The sequence below is a fragment of the Heterodontus francisci genome, chromosome 17 (assembly GCF_036365525.1).
Source record: "Heterodontus francisci isolate sHetFra1 chromosome 17, sHetFra1.hap1, whole genome shotgun sequence".
Taxonomy (NCBI): Eukaryota; Metazoa; Chordata; class Chondrichthyes; order Heterodontiformes; family Heterodontidae; genus Heterodontus; species Heterodontus francisci.
The window spans coordinates 33,137,027-33,155,964 of record NC_090387.1 but is presented as its reverse complement, the minus strand read 5'-3'; the positions used below and the strand labels follow the sequence as shown (position 1 = coordinate 33,155,964).

Sequence of the window (18,938 nt, the reverse complement as noted above, 5' to 3'; positions counted from 1 at the left end):
AATTCCAGGTGGATAACGACACTCAAGCTCAAAGAGCAGTGGGATTTCCCTCCATGGCCAGATTCCCTGAGGTGCATGGGATCATTAATTGCACCCATGTGGCCATCAAGGCACTGACTGACCAGCCAGGGAGATTCCTCAACAAGATGGAATTCCACTCCCTAAACTTTCAGTGGAATGCAAGCACAGCTTTATGCAGGTGTGTGCACGCTGTCCTGGAAGCTGCCACAATGCCTTCATTTTCCGGCAATCACAGCTGCCGCAGCACTTCATGGAGCCATCGGATATCCGCGGATGGCTGTTCGCAAATAAGGCTTATCTGTGAGGAGATGGCTGATGACTCTGGTGCATTACTCTGCCACGGAGGCTGAAAGACACTATAACCAACACCTGAGCACAAGGGTCATCATTGAGCAGGCCACTGGCCTCCTGAAGATGAGATTCAGATGCCTTGACCAGTAAGGTGGTGCCCTACAGTACACTCCCTCAAAGATCTCAAGCATTGTGGTGGTCTGCTGTGCTCTCCATAACTTGGCCCTCCATAGAGGGTGGACCTTGAAGAGGGAAATGTGCAGGAGCAGCACAGTTCCTCAGAGGAAGATGGAGAAAAGGATGAGGCGGAGGCTGAAGGAGAATGGGAGGACGGTTACCATGCTTTGCAGGGATGTTGCCATGGTAGGCTCATGAGGCAAAGCACTCATCAGGATGGCAGGGTACTGGGGTCACTCTGATCCAGACGTGTTTCACCTGAGCAATACTCAGGTGAAGAGGAGATTCTCCTTCATCTGAGTGAGAACAAAAGTCAACAAGTTTCCAATGCTGCAATCACTCCAAGGCTCCAGATTCTCCACCTGACACTCTTGCTCAACACACTCGTTTGCTTTGTTAACCCTTATTATCTCTTCCCCTGCCTTTCGCCATGATGAAATGAAAACACACAAGATTGCCTTAGTGCAACAACATTCCCACTGCTTTATTGTATAACAGTTCAATATTATTTACAACAAACACACACAAGTGAACCATAAAGTTGCTCCCCTTGTGGCGGAGGATGAGGTGGAGGCAGGCTCCTCGCTAGTGCCTGTCTAGGACTGAGATGCTGTGGTGGTCTGCCTCATCGTGGAGATGCTGATGGGGGCGCGGGGCGGGCAGAACCTCCAAAGGCTGCTGCACAGGCAGTGGTAACAGATGGTGGTGAGAGAGATCAGGACTGTCAACAGATGCTTCTGCTGCTTCAAATAATAAGATGACAGCGCATTGCACGGGGAGGATTGCTATGCAACCCCGAACCTGGAGATGTTGAGATCTTTTCACCGTCTATGGTGGACTCCCATTTCTCCGTCTCCAGCATCTGGCCAGATCAAGGGCCAGGTCCACAAAATGAGTCTGTGACACGAGCTGGGGGACCCCACTGTCCAGACATGCCCTCTCGCTCACATGGCATTGTTCTCCCATTTGGCCTGCAAGGTGAAGAAAGATGCCATTAGGATGATTCCTCTCTCCCTCACCACTCACTGTTTTTCATTTGGATGAGATGTTGCAGTCTGTACTCCAGCCTCCTGCCCAACAGCACTAGGGTCCTGACCGATGCTTATGAGTCATCAAGGCTGCTAAGCACACATCTCTCCCGTGGTCAGGAGACCTCTATGCAGCTTCAGGAGGTCCCTCTCTTTAGCATTCTGCGGATTGCTGACCGGGAGGCATGCCACCTGGGTCTATCTTTGAACTCACCTTGCCAAACCTAAGCAGGTCGTTGAACCATTTCTTGCACTGCACCCAGTTCCTCCTCACCACTCCCCTGCTTGCAGACCTCATGAGCCACCTCCAGCCATGCCCTCTAGGTGAACCTTGCAGGCTTTCTGTTGCTCTGGCACGGTGCAAGATGTTTCTCTGTTCAGTCACGACCTCCAGCAGCAACTCCAGTGAGGCATCAGAAAAATGATGGGCTGCCCTAACACAGGGGCCCATCCTGACCACTGCCCTCTGCTCTGTTCCTCCTTGCATCATGGGGATGAACGATAATCACAGCAATGGCTGCCACTCACCTTTTAAATAGGGCCCGCTGCTGCCTATGTCCCACCTCCTTCCTGCATCCGCCACCGCTAATAAAGGAGCGAACGTGATTCTGGGTCAATTAATTTGCCATATTAAAATTGCAATGCATACATGCTGCTGACACGGTGCAGGGTTGGGACCCAGAAATGAACACGTCCGGCTCCCCACCACGGAATTGAAATCCTGCCCCAGAATAAAGGCCTGCTACCTGACCCAAACCAGACGGGACCCGACGACATGCGTCGGGTTCGGTTCGGGTCGGGTTGCACTTCCGGGTCTGGCATTCAGGTTGGGTCGGACACGCTCGATCACAGGTAAGTGGTTCCACTGTTAATTTAATTTTTGGACTAGAAAGGTGGTTTTGTTACTTGCTGATCTGCACAAGCTTAAAATAACTAAGTGAAAAACGGAAGTTAAGTTAACTGATGGTCGAGTCTGGTCGGGCACGGGAAAAAAATGGAAGGACTCAGGCCGGATCGGGCTCGGGTCAGGTGTGGTTCTGTCGGACTCGGGTCGTTTTTTTTTTTTGCAGACCCGAGCAGACCTCTACCCCAGAGGACAGTACAACCGCCAAATAGTTTCTCCCTCTATATAGGAAGTAGCTTTGACCCACTACTCCATGGCACAGCAAATACAGTCGCTTGAACAGTGCACCAATGCATTTAGTTTGCCGTATTATAAAATGTCACTTATAGCAGGAGGCAAACAAATCAGCCTAGAGGAAAACAGTAGCCTGAAATGTGATGTCATTAGTTTTTTCCAAGTCAACATTTTTTTGAAACATGTCTCAACGAATCCCACATTTCTCAAATCAAGTCAAACTTCCTTCACAGAATGTAAGAATTTTCAAACAATTGCTCCTGTCTGAAACTGCATAATTTTTCCATGCTTCTTTCTTAAATTAAAATGAAAATAAATTTATCCTTCTCTTAATAAGGACAACATGCATTTGGAAAACCAGACCAAGAAATATCTGTACATGGCAGTTCCTCCAGCTCCACTGTAAATCAAATGTTCGGGAACAACTTGAATGTCTCACCAAAATATCGTGATCACAGACAGAAAAGCATTAAAGCATCAGAACACACTTGGTACACCAGTCCGAACTTTCCCTTTGCTTTAAAGTTCCCCATAAAGCAGGCTCATTCTTGACTGCATAGTTGTATTATTGTACAATTGCCATGATTTAAAAAGATAACACTAAGTTTAACATCTGCCGAGTAAGAATCAATAAAACCATCACAAATATGAATTTCGATCCAAGCACATCTCCAGTCTTTTGAAAAGAACTGGCATTTATGTAGGGGCAGAATTTGTGGTGGAAGTAACTTATAGGCTAACAGCGTTCAGCATTATTGACGTGGAAATCAGACAGTAGCTTCCACACATGCACAGTTAAATGCAGAAATCCAGAATTTGCTGTCTGAAATGCCCTTCTCCTTCAAAATTACTATATCAGTTAAAGGCCTGCTACCCGACCCGAACCAGATGGGACCCAATGACATGCGTTGGATTTGGGTCGGTTCGGGTCACACTTCTGGGTCTGGCATTCGGGCTCAGGTTGGGTCGAGCCAGATCGGACACGCTCTATCACCACCTCAGGTAAGTGAATCTAATGTTAATTTACTTTTTGGACTTTAAAGGTGGTTTTGTTAGAGTTATTTTAAGCTTGTACAGGTAAGGTACAAAGTGAAAAACGGAAGGCAAGATGGTTGGGTTGGGCACGGGGAAAAAATGGGCCAGGTCAGGTTCGGGATCGGATGGGGTTCTGTTGGGCTCGGGTTGGGTCTCATTTGCAGACCTGAGCAGACCTTTAATACCAGTTTCTAGCTCCCTATTCAAATACATTGAATGGTCTGAAGTTGTGTTATTTATGATTTAGGTACAGACTAAACTTGTCTGAACACATTACAGCTGCAGAGGGGCAGGAGTCCACACAATTACTGCCAAAAAAATCTTTGGCGCTGAAAATTAACTTTTACAAGCATGGAGTCTCATTGCTTCAGATTTTAATCATTGTTGGAGGCTTTTTAAAAATAAAAAATTTGAAGCATTAAAAAAAATTAAATTTCCTCTTGCCCTTTCCCTCTCTGTATTTCACTTTCTGCTGACTTAACTTCGAATTCAAAATCAAACAGCAGCTTCCTGGTTCAGACTCAATGCTGCTAATTAATGATTTTTCAACTTGATTTGTTCAGAAGATAGACAGGGATTTGCCCAGTTCACACAGGCTCCAGTTGCTGTGTAGAGGGCGCTGTGTTTTTTTTGGCTCTCTTTTACTTTACAGTAAGTTCCCGTGCAAAATCCCATAGAAAGTCTATGTGCAAGTGTAATAAACACTAGTGCCACTCATTCACCACTGAGGGCAAAATCTGACTCCATAGTGTATTTTAGCTCCTCATGATGTACTGAAGCATTTTACAGTCAATCGAGTACTTTTAAGACTAGGTGAGTTGCTCTTGCAGAGACGGCATGGACATGATAGGCCGAATGGCCTCCTTCTCTGCTGTAACCATTCTACTACTCCACAATTCTATAAAATGTAGTCACTGTTATGTAGCTATGTTTTTCACTGAGGAAAGGATGTTATCTTGAACACTGGGAGAACGCCCTGTTTCTCTTCATGTATGCACAGGGCTATTACATGATTTTATCTTGATAGACAAGGACCTCAGAGCTTAACACCTCATCTCACAGAAGACAGAGAGTCGGGATTAATGTGTCTTTTTCAGGTTGGAAAGACGTAACTAGTGGAGTTCCACAAGGATCAGTCCTAGGGCCTCAATTATTTACTATCTATATTAATGACTTGGAGGAGGGGGCAGAGTGTAATATATCCAAATTTGCTGATGTTACAAAAATAGGTGGGAGGGCATGTTGTGATGAGGACATAAGGAATCTGCAAGGGGACATAGATAGGTTGAGTGAGTGGGCAAAAACTTGGAAGATGGAGTTTAATGTAGGAAAGTGTGAGGTCATGCACTTTGGTAGGAAGAATCAAAAGGCAGACTATTATTTAAATGGGGAGAGACTCCAAAAAAGTGCAGCACAGAGGGATCTGGGTGTTCTTGTCAATGAAACACAGAAAGTTAGCATGCAGGTGCAGCAAGTAATTAAGGCAGCAAACGGAATTTTGGCCTTTAATGCTGGGGGGTTGTAGTTTAAAAATAGGGGAGTCTTATTACAACTGTACAGGGCGCTGGTGAGGTCGCACCTGGACTACAGTGTACAGTTTTGGTCCCCATATATTTAAGAAAGGATATACTGGGATTGGAGGCAGTTCAAAAAAAGAGATTCACTAGGCTGATTCCTGGGATGAAGGGTTGATTTATCAAGAATGGCTAAACGGGTTAGGCCTTCATTCATTTCAGTTTAGAAGAATGAGGGGTGATCTTATTGAAACGTACAAGAGTCTGAGGGGGCTAGACAGGGTTGATGTCGTGAAGATGTTTCCACTAGTGGGGGATTTTTGAACTAGGGGACATAATTACAGAATAAGTGGACACTCATTTAAAACTGAGATGTGAAGGAATCTCTTCTCTCAGAGGATAGTGAATGTCTGGAATTCTCTACCCCAGAGAGTTGTGGAGGTTAGATCACTGAAAGTATTTAAAGAGGAGGTAGATAGATTTTTGAAATATCAGGGAGTTGAGGGCTATGAGGAGCTGAGACCAAAGAGGAGTTGAAGTCTGGGGCAGATCAGCCATGATCTTATTGAATGGCGGGGCAGGCTTGAGGGGCCGAATGGCCTACTCCTGCTCCTATTTCTTATGTTCTTATGTTATGAAAGATGGCACCCCAAACAATGCAGCGTTCCCCAGTATCCACTGAAGTGTCAGGAGACATTTTGCGCTCAAATCTGTAGTGAGACTTGAACTCACAACCATCTGTGCCCTATTAATACTCAATTGAAAGCTGAAGCTTGAATAATGGACATGTAATCAAGATTCTGGAGGGTAACTGGGTCCCCAGTAAGAAGTCAACATCCTCAGGAAAGGAGAGGAAGGGAGGCAAATCATGAGCGAGAGAGAGAACAGTTGATCATTAAATAATCAGTTTAACACAAATCTGTCTATAATCTAGCATCACTTGGTGGGGGGGGGGGGGGGGCGCGTAAGAGACGGGGTGAGGGAGAAAGTAAGCACTCAAGATTCACAAAAGCAAACATAAAAAGACAAGGGTTGCAATTTCAATGTTTATTGCCATATTTTAATAAAGACATAATACTCCAAATGCTTTTACAATTAAATCTGTTAATCTACTTAAACAGATACATGTATTATTAAAAAGGATGTCTTAATCTAATTTGAGTTAAATAGTTGTGTCCAGAGCATTTTACCCAAATTATTGGAAAAACTGGATTACTGTCTTACCTCCTATGTCACCTTTGCATCCTGTTTTTATGGAAAATGACTGCAATAATAATTAATTGCAACATAGTCTGCTCTAATGTTCTCTGGTGAACATATAAAACACAAGATTAATCAACATTTCCTATTACAGTGTCAGGAATTGTATCCACCCTTTCTAGGTACTTGCTCAAAGAAAATTTACTCATTCTGATTTCTAGTGTTGTCATTTGCAATATTTACCTGAGCAGCAGTTTATTTTATAAATAATTTACCCACATTCTTCAGTCTGCCTAGATTCACATCTCTACCCATGAAAAGGTAAGCTTGTAGTCTGCTTTCAGACCTCTGCCCATACCCATTTTGGAAGCATTACTTACTGCTTTATCCAATCTTCACTCCCTTTCCTCCTTTATGGGATGCCCCAACATCTGTGTAGTAACCCATTGTTTGGCACAGAGTAAAGAGAACAAGTCTGCATCCTCCCACACTGTGGCATTGACCATCACTTCCAATGCTCAGTTGTCACCACTCGGAGTCCAAACAGCAGTTTCAATTTTTTTTTTATCTCTGCTCTTTGAAGTGCCAGCTTTTGCTTAAGTATGGTTACTTGGTCATTGGTAATCCTCCAGCACTTAGCCCAAATGGCATTAGACTGTGAATATCGACAGTGTGGGTAATTTTGACTTTGTACAATAATGTAAAACAGATGATCAGTAGCCCATTTTACATCTCTCCCAATTTTTATTTCCATCAAAGTCAGTGTTGATTTAATGGGTAAATGCATCACATTATGCAGTAGTGAGCCACTCGTACCAGGAAGATGCTGGATTTAGTGTTGAATTAGCTGGTGTCAAATGAAGTTGCGATGGTCTTAGTGCCCCTTGGCTTTTTGGTGAGTGCAAAGCAAGAGTGCCTGCTCCTGATGACTAATCAGTGACCCTTACTGCAAAGTCCATATGTGAATCTGCAGTAAGGAAATGATTAGGCCAAGTTGGACACCCCCACACTCCTGTGCTAAACAGCCTGCCAAAACTCACAGTATAGACTTGCACATAAAGACTGGTCATCTGGGCAAAGTACCAGAACATGAGTCACTGCCTTTTCTAGTAATTTTTCCTTGCTCTTCTAAAGAGTTATTCATAAGAGTACCTCTAAAAAGGAACTTAGAGAAGGTTCTGGAAAACACTTCTTCGATAAAAGTTTTTTAAAAAATTATGTACAGCAGGCAAATGTCATTGTAACTGGGAATTCATTGGCATGGGGTACAACAGCTCTTAAATGAAACTCAGTTTGAAGAAGTCACACATAAAAGTCTGGAGAAAGATGTAATAAAGTTACTGAGGTGATAAGTTTATGTTTATGAATCGACTGCACTAAAATTCTTTGTTTTTGGCATATGGGGGGGAAAGTGAAAATAATCTTCTAGAATTGCTAGCCAGTTGACATAATGATTCATATATAAATCTATATTGATAGAAACCACAAGAATTTATTCCAGGTGGAAAGCTGGTGTATAAATGAAATCCAAGAGAATTTGATGGAAAAATGGAGAATTTATCCAACAGTTTTTTACTGCCTGTCTATCTACACATGACATCACCATTAAGCATACTTGGCCTGCCAGCATTCATTCTACTATTCTAAACATCTCACAACACAACCAAACTGGCTGACATCCTGTCCTCGCTCCCAATTCATACAAAGAAAAAGCTAAAGGCCAGTGATGAGTATCCTTACAATGTCAGTTCTCCTGGGAAAGCCAGATAGTTGGTAAAACAGCTCTAGAAACCATAATTTTTCTCCATATGTGCAACTGTTTCTTAAACAAAAGTCATGCTAATGCATTATTAATAGCAAATCAGCACAAATCCTGCATGGTAATTTCCTGCTATCTGCCTGCCACCAAAAACATGAAGAGGCAGGGTGGTTTCTTATACTGAATGAACATTAGAGACATACATATCCTCGAGGCGTGTTCAAAGTGACAGTGCCAGATACCTGGGAGCAGTTGACCCATCTCCCTATTAAAGAATGATACATTACTTAACACCTAACAAAATAAAGAGAAAAATTAACTATGACAAAAAAAAAACATTTGTTTTCACCTTTTTGCCCTCTTCTCTTGAAGGCATTGATTCATACTTGGATATAATTCCATAGATGTACGCTTCTGGTACTTTATGAAACTGACCATTAGATCCTAAATAGTAAATGTATATACATTACTCAACAATGAGAGACTGCAATCAAACCAGATCTGTCCTCAAGAGAAATCCACATGCCTGCACTTTCCACAGGGGTCACTTGGTAACAATTAGGAAGTGGAATCTTGTTCATTTTTCAATTCCTCGCCTAGGCTGTTGAAAACATTTGTACTGCCTCTACCTTAGCCAAAAATCAGACAGTTCAGCAAAGACTATGAATTGACCTTGTTGTTCTGAGTGGCTCATTTCCACACTGGACAGTGTATTTACCCAACTGTGAGTTATAAAAATTAATTTTCACAGATATAAATGAAATTTAAACAGAACACATTTGAGCTTATGTTTGGCATTCAAGTAGTGCAAAGGTCAACTGCTCCTTATACACTTAACAAAGCTGCAGTGCATATTATTACAATGTATAATACAAAAATATGGAGCTTTTATTTTAGCACTGCAAGAGGTTAACTTTCTAGATCTGCTGTTTTGCTTTGGATTCTTTTTCTAACCATCCATGTGGACACAATAATATTTTATCCTCCCACCCATGCTTTTCCACACCAAGTCACATACACTCTGATAAGGTGCTGCCTTCACAACTTCCTCTGAATTGGGTGACAAATGATATGACAGACAGCAAAAGCCTTTAACAGGAAGCTGGAAATCCAGCTAGTACATCTGTTGCAGAAAAACAGAAGGCAGCCAGATACTGTTAATTCAAAAAAGTTACTTTCAGGGAGTGCAGAGCCCAATGCAGTTAAATGGTAAACAATAAGTAGCAACGTCACCAGTAAGGTTACTTCTGACAATTTCAGATATTGTAAGATTTCCCAAACAATTACTATAAAAAAAAGCTGACTGACATTGACCTATTAAATATGGCTATAACCCTTTCTACCATATTGTTCTTGTAGGGTAGACACGCAAGAGATTATTTCCGATGGGTCAGCGAATCTAAAACATGGGGGCACAGTCTCAGGATAAGGGGCCGATCATTTAAGGTAAGGAGAAATTACTTCACTCGAAGGGTTGTGAATCTTTGGAATTCTCTACCCCAGAGGGTTGTGGATGCTCCATCGTTGAATACATTTAAGGCTGGGGTAGATTATTTTTTTGGTCATTCAGGGAATCAAGGGGTATGGCGAGCGTGCAGGAAAGTGGAATTGAAGACTAAGATCTGCATGATCGTTTTGTATGGCAGAGCAGGCTCAATGGGCCACATGGTCTACTCCTGCTCCTACTTCTTGTGTTCTGTAACTATATATGGAAGATTCTAATTCATTTTAATCCTTTGACTTGTTGAGAAACAAAGCCAACTCATGCTCATTGAAAGTATATTACAATGCTGTGACAAAGGCTTGCAAGATATTTGTAAAGCCTGAGAGGAACAGCTGGGCATTCAAGTGGACTTGGTTTCATGGAGACACTTGATCTAATATCAAACATATCACAGATTGTCAGCCTGCACCTTGTATAACTGAAGCTCCCGTATGGGAATTAAACAGCTCTGATAAAATTGTGATAGATGTAGGTGCAAACTTCAACAGTATTCTATATATTTAATGAGGAAAAAGGGCCCAGCTGAGCAGTGATACTTTAATACAAGTTGCTGGTGTCATTTAATGGCTGTTGGTTAGATGGGTTTCTGTAGAGAGAAGCAAAGCTGTACAGTTTAATTGTTAACTAGAAAGTTCATTACCAAGTGACATTCAGATTGACCAGAAAAGGGAGCAAAATTCTGAATTCTTTGACAAAATTATATTTTTAAGTCTGCCTTTACTGATGGTTCATACAATAAATTTACCTATTTGAACTATTGTTATAAAGCTCACCTCTAGTTAAAAACTGCGAGAAAGAGTTTCTGCTGAATTTATATTCTATACTAACTTGAGCGACATGGACAAGCAAACCAATTCAAATTAGATTGCTGCTGAGTCTGTGCAACAAAGGTTCAACTGAAAGAGCCCTAAAACATCAAACATTTTTAAACAAAATAACAGATTCTGTATGGAGGGCACATCCCATCAGTGGACCTTTACATTTGATTACTTAGCGAGTCAAATAATGTCTCAAAAGCAGAAGGTTTATCCAGCATAGGTTGATAACGGAATACATTCATCACAATATTTAACAGATAACGTTTCTTCCATTAGCAAAACTCCAACAAATAAATATAAAATGCAAGAGGACCAAATATCACAGTTCCTATGCTGTGCCACTGCAAAACTACGTTCGTCTTGGCACAGAGCTACTTCTGACTGGACAGGACACCGATCCCTCCCCCTCCGCCATATCAATGTTGGTGTCAACAATTGCACAATTTCTCAGATTCAGGAAAACGGGCACACAGAGGACTTACTGAGCAGCCACAGCAGTTCACTAGCTTAACTACCTAGGACACAGATGGACAAAGAGCTTGAAACAGAAGATACTGTAAATACCAGCTGCAAGTCAAATTCACATTTTGTTGTGAACTTGAAAGTTTTAAAGTGCCATTTACAACAGGATGATCAACATCAAAACCAAGTGGGATGATCAACACAAGACAAAACAAATGGGTCTTCTTTACCAATTAGATCAACAGAAGTAAGCAAAAATGGCACATATATAATTTAATTTCAATGTGGTAATTTATTTAAATTTATATATTTTTATTTCAGGAGCTCAAAAAGAATTGCCCATCAGGACAAGCCAGATCAGACCGTTGCTGTCTGAAAAACTATAAAGCATTCTACTCTCTTCCTTTCATATTATGAATGATCAAACCTATTTTGTGTATCTGATTCAAATGTAGGTAAGTATCACTATGTTTTACATGCTTTTCAAGCATATCATTTTACTGTATGGTTTCAGTTTAGGATTTTCTTATTGCAAAATAAAACACTCAATCTAAAATTATTTAATAACTACATTACTCTTTCAGTAATGGAGCAAGTTTTTCTGCAATGACTGGAAATCTCAAGCTCTGATGTCAACTCTATAAAAAGAATTGACTTCTGCTTTATTCTGAAAATCCCCCCAAAAAAGGTAAAAAGCATGTTTCAGCATGTGCTTCTCTCCTAGCATAACACACATCATGCACCAGATAAACAAGAGCTCCACAGAGTATGTTAGAACTGAAGATCTGGTGATTAGGGAAGAGGTGGGGAATTATGCTCCTTCTAAAGGAGGAAGATCACGATTTCACCCAAAATATATCTGAAAAAGAATGAAAACTTATGATTTGTCTTGATGGATTTGGGTAGAATTCCCATGGTATCTCTTGTATTATAAAATGCAAAAAAGGATTTTTTTTTTTTAAGAACTAAAGTGCATTTCCCACACAATCTCATCCCCAAAATCTCTTCACGCAAAACACCATTCAATGATTAAGAGTTTTGTCATTAATTTTCTGCAACCAGTGAGACAAGTGAGGAAACCAGGTGACTCATCCATCAATCTTCTCTCCCTAAAGGGAAGTGCAAGGTTTCCAGTTCACCATGTGAGGAACCACGAATTCAAATCCACGTCATACCATTCCCTTCCAGACCCTTGTGCAGCATTATACACACATTTAAAAATGTCCTATGCATTTCTCCATTTCTAATTTCTAATATAAATGGAAACCCTTAAATGGGAACATGCTGGTTGCAAGTAAAACCACTTGCTTTATCCAGCTGCCTTTATTTGCCAATAGACACTATTTTTAAAATGGATTCTTTTTCAGCAGTGTTATACTTTGAGGGTCGGATTTTGAAAAAAAAAAGTATTAAATATTCTCTCAGTACACAGAGGATTATATTTGGCTACATTGATGCATTCGGTTTTTAACATTGGTTAAGGCAATTTGTAAAGGAAATGCTGATAACCATCATATTCCACAAAAGGAAAGTGGTGTAATCTGAATTGAAAAAGGTGACCAAATGGTTACAATGCAATGAAATATATTTGAATATACTGTCTGGACTATCTTCAGTAAACCAGCTGGAAGTTTACATTGAGAAGTAGCTGAAGATTTCAACAAATGACTGACAATTTAAAGCAAATAGAAGTTGATCTTTTTAATTCTGCTTCAACGAAGTCTATTCAGGGAAATAAACTTACAATGTATATACTGTAACAAAGAACAACTCTTCAGTTCTCACTAAATGTTTAACTCTAATATTTAAGTACATGGAGCAAATCTGTAGATTAAAAAAAAAACTGACAAAGGAAAGTAATATTAGCACTACAGGTAATGTCCAAAATAAAGACATTTATACTTAGGCTGGGAGTAGAACATACACATGACAATGAAGTCTATTGTTTAATTTTATCTTAAATTGGATCGAGTTAAGTTTCTAATGCATATCGTATTTCAATGACATTGAAAACCTTTTAAAAGGTTACACTAGCATTATAGTGGAACTGTATTTTGAAATGTACAATAGACTTGCAAGAGCTTTCATGTTTTTTGTATGATTCTATCAAAAACAAACTTGATGCATGTTATTTTCCAAAACATGAGCATTTATATATGTCTCCTGTGATGCAAATGTCTTACTGTCTGCTATTCCCATACTAACATTGTAAGTTCTACATATAGCACATTCATCTAACCTTCCATTAGTCTCATGGCTCAGAGCCACGATAATTGCAGTTATGTGGACTATACCCCTTCAAAGTTCTAACATTTCCATTTCTTAACTGGCCTGTTAGGGCTTTGCTTACCTTTCTCAAATACAAATCGTTAAAGAGTGACATTAAAGAATAGTTGCAAGCAAATAGGCACAGATAGTTTATGAAGATAGGCAGATGCAGTTCAATGTAAAAAGATGTTAAATAATACTTTTTAAAAAGAAAGGAAAGGCACGCTAAAATGGAAGAATTCAAATGAAATGGAGGAACAAACAGTCTTCATTGTACAGATATGCAGGTCTGTAACAGTTGGCATTGCAAGTAGTTAAGCCCGTTAAAAAGGCAAATGGAATCCTTGGGTGGAATCTTGAGTGCTGCAGCATTCCCGATGGCAGGACCGGAAGTTGTCCTAACTTCCGCTCCCGCCGTAAATGCCATTTCCCATGCAATTTTGTATTTAAATTAGCCATGCGGCAACGGGCACGGGGAACATGTGGGATCATGTGCCAGGGGTGGCCTTTCATTGGTGGAACCCGCTATCACTGCCCCAAGCACCATGATCGCCACAAATATGAAACATTCTGTGCTTTCAGCCTCAAGAATCAGCGGCCTTCCTTTCATGCAAGAATCTTCAGACTCACTTAACTTGAAGCTTTTACTTAAATGTTTTTGCCTCCCTTATTTTGTGAAAGGTGACCACCAACTTCATATCATTTATTTTCCCTACAGCCAAAGTGAATCTCATGGCAGCCAGCAGGCAGCATCCCACCCCACGGTTCAGTGATGCCTCCCTGTAGGTTCTCCTCCAGGCCGTCAGGGAAAGGCGGGAGGTCCTCTTCCCTGCATATGGAGTCAGAAGACCCTCCCACCTCACCAAGGCTGGAGGTAGTGGAGAAGGTCTCAAACTGTGGAAAAACCAGTAGAACATGGGTGCATTGCTGCAAGCTAATCAATGACTTGCACAGATCAGCGAGGGTAAGTGGTCCTGGTGAGCCTGTTCCATATTTTGAAGTTCTTTGAAGGATAAAGGGGAGTCTGTTGACGTACTGTACTTGGATTGCCAGAAGGCATTTGACAAGGTGCCACATAAAAGGTTATTGCGCAAAGTAGGAGCTCATGGTGTAGGGGGTAAAGTATTAGCATGGATAGAAGATTGGCTGGCTGGCAGAAAACAGAGAGTATGCATAAATGGGTCCTTTTCTGATTGGCAGGATGTGGTAAGTGGAGTCCCACAGGGTCTGTGCTGGGCCTCAACTTCTTACAATTTATATCAGTGACTTTGCTGATGGCATGACAGATAAATTTGCAGATGACACAAAAATAGGTAGGAAAGTATGTTGTGATGAGGACATAAAGAGTTTGCAGACCAATATTGATAGGTTGAGTCAGTGGGCAAAAATCTGGAAGATGGAATGTAATGTGGGAAAATGTTAAGTCATTCACTTTGGTAGGAAGAATAAAAAAAGCAGAGTATTACTTAAATGGAGAATGACTGCAGAATTCCGAAGTGCATGTGTCACAAAACGTTAGTATGCAGGTACAGAAAGTAATAAAGACGGCCAATGGAATGCTATCCTTTATTACGAGAGGAATTGAAAATAAAAAGTAAGGATGTTATGCTTCAGTTATACAGGGCATTGATGAGACCACATCTGGTATACTGTGTGCAGTTTTGGTCTCCTTATTTAAGGAAGGATGTGAATGCATTGGAGGCGGTTCAGAGGAGGTTTACTAGATTTATACCTGGAATGAGCAGGCTGTCTTATGAAGAAAGGTAGGACAGACTGGGCTTGTTTTCACTGAAGTTTAGAAGAGTGCAGGGAGACTTGACTGAAGTGTACGATCCTGAACTGTCTTTTGCAAGGTGGATGTGAAAAGAATGTTTACTCTTGTGGGCGAGTCCAGAACTAGGGGGCAATGTTTTAAAATTAGGGGTCACCCTTTTAGGACAGAGATGAGGAGAAATTTTTTCTCTGAAGGTTGTGCAACTTTGGAACTCTCTGCCTCAGAAAGTGGTGGAGGCGGGTCATTGAATAATTTCAAAGGTGGAGGTAGATAAATTCTTGTTAGGCAAGGGAATCAAAAGCTATTGGAGTAGATGGGAATGTGGAATTTGAGACACAAACAGATCAGCCATGATCTTATTGAATGGAGGAGCAAGCTCGAGGGGCCAAATGGGCCTACTTCTGTTCCTAATTCGTATGTTTGTATGTTTTCTTACTTGGCTCGGTGTGCTTAAGGTGGAGGGTACACAAGGAATGCAGTGGAAGGTGTGAGCAGCCTTGGTGCCATACACGAAGGTGAAGAAGATGGGCATTGTTACTGTGACTGGATGTGTTGTGCGAAAGCCAATGCAGAATGAGGGATGTTGATGCATGTACGCAATGGTTGTGATGCATCATTTGCCATGTCATTAAATCTGCACAGTTTGCTGCAGGATAAATGAAGCCACAACCAGCGCGAGTGTGCTAAGACGGGAAGACGGTCCCCAACATCAGGCTGCTGACCACGGCTGAGGAGGCTGCTGAGGAGATCATGAGAGGGGAGGGAGGCAGGGCAAGCAGAGATGGCGAGGCAGGAGTCACAAGGCATAAGGATGAAGTGTCATTTCTGCCCTTGCAGCCGTAAGTGGAAACTGAAGAAAATTGTCTGAACTCACGTGAAGTACATGCTTAAAATGCGTTTGTGGCTTCACTGCAGATGCCTGCACTCGAGTCACAGAACGGCATGTGCCCCAAGGATCCTCCTCTGGGTAGGAAGAAGCCAATGCCTCAGAGGGTGCACTGTTACCTGCCTCTTCTTCCACCTCTGCCAGCGCAGATAAGTCCACACGGTCTGTGGGGGGGTTTAAGATTAGAATCTGGGTCACAGGCTGGTGGTCACAACACCGACACGTTCCAGCAGCTGAGAGAGCATGTGCCAGCCAGGTCCCCTGACAATCAGAGGACTGCTGAGGACCAGGCCCCTGCTCAGCCCCACGCTCATGATTCTCTATTTGTTGCTGGATGTACAGCAAAGACACGTGGAAAATATGTTAGAAATGCCAGTGATCTTGTGTGGCTTTGCTCGTGCCATGGAGGAGTCCATGCAAGTCATGATGTCTGCCATGTCCCAGGCATTTGAGCATATGGCTTCCTCAGTCAAGAGTTTGGCGAGCTCCGTGGTGAGTCTGGTTGAGTACTCAAGCCATATGTGATTTGATCTGCACTCCATCACTGTTGCCGTGGGCTCCAGAGTATAAGCGGGAGGGGAGACGACGAACCTGGACCTCTCTCTCGGAGCTCCTTTCCCTCAGGGAGGCAGCCACATGCCATTGTACGTATAGATGGAGGAGGAGCGCGAGCCAGCTTCTCCGGGGCCTTCCTTTCAGGACACACCCAGGATAAGCGGCATCTCGTCCTCAACCCCCCCCACCCTCCGACATTGAGCCCCTTACCTCCCAGCAGGCGAGCACATGGGGGATACTCAAGCACCAATACTGCAGAGCCCCAGTAGGATGGAGCCATCAAGGCTCCGTTTCCAGAGGACACCTGCCACAGTCATCCACAGCAATGGGGCATTGCACTGAGCAGACTGACTCCACCTCAGCTGCTAATGTCAGGGTAGTACCTAGACATAGTGGGAGAAAAAGGAAATTGAAACCGTTTTGAGCACGAAGGTGGTACAGGTACTGTACAAATTGTCACGATTGCAAAGAGGTATTAAAACATTTTTATTTCATGCAAAATTTGATCCACTCTCGGTAATGTTTTGCTTGGTTACGGATGGATACAAAAGAGTTTTCTGGAGACCTATGGCAGGAACACAATGATGTTTGCAAAGCATCTCAGGAAATGTCCAGTTGTCCAAATCTCATTGGAATTTGAGCCTTCACTGGCTGTTTTCCTATTGATGACTCATAACTTTTTCCAATACTGTCATACCTTACTTTTATTTTCTACAGTCATAACTTAATACTGCTTGTAGTGGTGTGTAGTCACATTCATTGGCATTTGAAATCATCTATGAGCTACAATCACATGAAAGTGCAGCAGTGCTTCATTAAGATTGGAGCTGTACAAGACCTCATGCAAAAGGGAATTTCTGTGGGGAATTGTTACGTTTCTCCTCCAACGTTCCTGGATGATGTGGCTTATTGTTGGCTGAAACGTGCAAAAATGAGGTTCTTCCTGATGTCCCTTGTATGTCTCTCCATGGCCCTCATATCGATGACAGCATCGTTGTCATTGTTGTCCTCCTCCTCACCCTCTTCATTGTCATCCTCATCTGAGGAAGACTGGTGCTCTCCTGTTCCTCCGCCTGCAGAATGTTGCCGCAAGGTTGTTCAAGGCACAGCAGACAATGATTATTTGAACACTCACTGTGGTGTGTACTGCAGAGCCCCTCCAGACGGTCAAGGCGTGTTCAATGACGGCTCTGGTGGATGTGTGAGCAACATTGTACCTCTTTTCAGCAGTGCTTTGGGGATGAGGTACTGGTGTCAATCATGTACAAAAAGGGTAACCCTGGTCACCCAGGATCCATCTGTCCACTTTGGCTGATTCCTCAAAAACTGCTGGCAGCTGGGAGCTCCTCAAAATGTAGGAGTCATGACAGCTCCCTGGGAAACGTGCACAAACATGTATGATTCATCTTTTGTGGTCGCAAATCAGCTGTACGTTTAAAAGGTGGAAGCCTTTGCAATTCACAAATACAGCAGGCTAGTCCCAGGGAGCGTTACCCTTGCATTGAGCCTCCCCCCCACTACCGTACACAGTGTTATCAATATATTCATGCCATCCCTCCCCCATGTTCCTACTCCCGTTACTATTGACATGCCAGCTCTTATCCTTGAACCTCCTCACACTGAATTGACCATTGCTGCCGAGTCCTATTCCCCTCCATATGAAGCTGTCAATTAACCACCCATTAGTCTTGACCTTCCCCCCACCCCACCCCCCACTTACAGGATCCATTTGGCCCCACTGACCGTGACCGTTCCCTCTACTAGCCAGAACCCTCAATTTGTCCCACAGCTCTCCAACATCAACAGGACTCATCCCTCCCTTTAGGCCCTTGCCAAATATCTTGACTCACTACTGATCTAATCCACCCATCATCCCCGCAGCTGATAAACTGTATCTTCACCATCAATACCAAACATTCAACAACCTGGACGTCCCACTCCACCCTCCCCTGTTCCTGCATGCACCCGATCAACCCCACCCTTCCCTCCCCTGCTCCTCCATATAGCCCCCGCCCATGCCGTCACTGCCATCCCGAGATGATTCACGCTTGCTGGTGCTGAGCCTGCAGGCAAGCATCCATTCCAATCCTGGTAGTAGTTTAGTGGCTGAGTTAAAGAGAAGAGCACAGGCCTGAGAATGAACTGCACAAATCCAACAGTTGCATGCCACGTTGAAACAGTCGTGAACCAGGTGGCAGGGAAATATTGCTCGCCGTTCACTTAATCTGCCAGGTAGGACTAAATCCTAACTACGAGTTTCTTTCTTCTTTTGGGCCTCCTTATCTCGAGAGACAATGGATACGCGCCTGGAGGTGGTCAGTGGTTTGTGAAGCAGCGCCTGGAGTGGCTATAAAGGCCATTTCTGGAGTGACAGGCTCTTCCACAGGTGCTGCAGAGAAATTTGTTTGTTGGGGCTGTTGCACAGTTGGCTCTCCCCTTGCGCCTCTGTCTTTTTTCCTGCCAACTACTAAGTCTCTTCGACTCGCCACAATTTAGCCCTGTCTTTAT

At 42.7% G+C, this 18,938-nt stretch overlaps 1 protein-coding gene and 1 long non-coding RNA gene across 8 annotated transcripts in view; one reads left to right on the top strand and one right to left on the bottom strand.

Annotated features, from left to right (window-relative positions):
- Positions 1-18,938, bottom strand: part of piezo1 (piezo type mechanosensitive ion channel component 1 (Er blood group)) — a 394,374-nt gene that overhangs the window by 352,066 nt on the left and 23,370 nt on the right. The gene's annotated exons all lie outside the window — the stretch shown is intronic.
- On the top strand, positions 10,984-13,978 carry LOC137378819 (uncharacterized). The gene is made up of 3 exons (XR_010976662.1): positions 10,984-11,194; positions 11,269-11,402; positions 13,934-13,978. It is a non-coding gene; the product is annotated as an uncharacterized lncRNA (long non-coding RNA).